We start from the raw sequence: 2,500 nt of genomic DNA on the forward strand, positions 1-2,500 counted from the left end.
GTTAAATTAACCCCATAACCCCAAGCACTTAAAAAGGCTAATTCCACCTGGTTTGCACTGCTGTTAAATAAAGCCTTATAACTTTGTGGCAACACACAGCAGAGACATGGGTTATGGCATTATTTGGCACAAGTTCACCATCAAGACTAAGAATGAAAACTTGTGAGGAATATGTGAGGAATTTTTCATGGTATACACATAATGTACATTAGAAGGTACCTCTGCTGTTCATTTCACAAAATACTCAACAGCTAGTGGCTAAATTATTGTACACAGTTCATCCCTATATTTCCCAACAGTGGAAATAAAAAATGTGCAGATAACTAATAGCACAGAAATTCCATAAAACAAGCTTTCTTCACTCAAAATGATGAGTATTGAACGGATAATGGGAGGAAAATCAATTCTTAGCCAAGTATCCTGTGGTAGAGAGGTTGTAGCTTCTCCAGGCACGCTCCAGGCTCCTTTCGAAGTTGGGTTGTATGTTTTTGTTGTGATTGTTATTGGCAGCCTACATCAGTCTTCTCCAGTTAGCACTTCCACTTGGTATAAACTGAGCTAAGGAGCTATTTGCACAGGTATCCTTTCAGTCTGTGACAGAAGGGTCGGCTCCTTCTGATGATAGGTTCTTGGTTTTCCTTGTAATTGATATTGGCACCCTACGTCAGTCTCTCTGGCAAAATGACTTTGATGAAGAATCCTTCTGAGAGATGTGATTATTTCCCTCCCACGCACAACAATTACAGCTGTGACTCCACAGCGAGACTACCCTGGACTACCCCATACTCTGCCTCATCTCCTGTTATTGGCAGGTAGTCATGGCCACATGGTTAAGGCCATAGATGAGAAATACTTTTGCGTTTCCCCACACAGGTTGAAATCTTGCTGAATGCTGCTTTTTGTTGTGATTGATGTGGAGTGGCAACCTGTGACTGGTGTTGTCTGATGCCTGCTCATTGTATACTTTAGTGAAGCAGGTACCTGGAGCATGCACAGTTGTTTTTGACAAAGAAACCTGCCAGTCAGGATGGCCGGGCGGTCAAAGATGCTGCGTTCAGGTCGCAGACCAAATTAAATGTGGTTTATGCTGCCATTAGCTCAGCAAAACAACTCATAGTGTTGACATTATGCAGACACTTATGAATCTGCCACACATCTATCAAATCCCACTTCTGACCTGTTCCTTCAGGCAGGTCTGCACAGGTAGGAATCCTTCTGATGATTGTTGTAATTTGGCAGCCAATATCAGTCTTCTCTTCTGTAGTTAGTACTTCAACTTCTCCAGTTAGCGCGACAACTTTGAACCCTGCTGTGGTAGAACTTTTCCACTATAGTAGGGTACCCTGACTGAAAGGAGGTAGTCGTGGCCGAGTGGTTAAGGCGATGGACTAGAAATCCATTGGGGTCTCCCCGCGCAGGTTCAAATCCTGCCGACTACGGGCTGGATTTTTAGGGTGTAATTGACATTGACAGCTGACAGCACTGTGCAGTCTCTCCTGGAGTTGTGGGTTCGTATGCCACTTCTGACAGTGGCAGGGTACCTCTTGCTTCAGGCAGGCTTGCACAGGTGGAATCCTGCTGATTAGGAGTCACATCATCTGTTGTAGTTGTTACTGAGGTCACAAAATTGAATGGGAGTGAATTAGGAGCTGGACTCCTGGGAGAACTGTAATGCTGTTGATGGTGTACAGGGGCAGCTCATGTTGCTTGTATTCACGCTATGCAAATACAATGGGGTAAGCTCCACAAAATGACTTCTGTTATACCAAAGTAAAATATCTCTTTTAGTCTTTAATTCAAACAGAGGAACAGTGTGTTAAAATTCTCAGAAGGATTCTGACAGATTTGATTCTTTCCCTTCCACACACATCAATTACAGCTGTGACTCTACAGCGAGACTACCCTGGACTACCTCATACTCCGCCTCATCTCCTGCTTTTGGCAGGCAGTCGTGGCCATGTGGTTCAGGCCATGGACGCTGAATACTTTGGTGTTTCCCCACGCAGGTTTAAATGCTGCTTTTTATTGTGATTGATGTGGAGTGGCAACCTGTGACTGGTGTTGTCTGATGCCTGCTCATTGTATACTTTAGTGAAGCAGGTACCTGGAGCATGCACAGTTGTTTTTGACTAAGAAACCTGCCAGTCAGGATGGCCGGGCAGTCTAAGGTGCTGCGTTCAGGTCGCAGACCAAATTTAATGTGGTTTATGCTGCCATTAGCTCAGCAAAAGAACTCATAGTGTTGACATTGTGCAGATACTTATGAATCTGCCACACATCCATCAAATCCCACTTCTGACCTGTTCCTTCTGGCATGTTTGCACAGGATGGAATCCTTCCCATTATTAGTACATCAGAAGGATTCGACCATACCTGACTACGCACTCTACCCAACTGCTTGTCCAGGCTACGGTGACCTTCCGCCTTGATTACTGCAACTCTCTCCTTGCCAGCCTTCCAGCTTGTGCCATACAGCCACTACAGATGATTCAAAATGCCG

At 44.7% G+C, this 2,500-nt stretch overlaps 1 non-coding gene across 1 annotated transcript; it reads left to right on the top strand.

Moving 5' to 3' along the window:
• Positions 1-1,357: 1,357 nt before the first annotated feature.
• trnas-aga lies at positions 1,358-1,439 on the top strand. The gene has a single exon. It is a non-coding gene; the product is annotated as a tRNA-Ser (tRNA).
• The last annotated feature ends 1,061 nt before the right edge of the window (positions 1,440-2,500 follow it).

Source organism: Anguilla anguilla, chromosome 11 (genome assembly GCF_013347855.1).
Source record: "Anguilla anguilla isolate fAngAng1 chromosome 11, fAngAng1.pri, whole genome shotgun sequence".
Classification (NCBI taxonomy): Eukaryota; Metazoa; Chordata; class Actinopteri; order Anguilliformes; family Anguillidae; genus Anguilla; species Anguilla anguilla.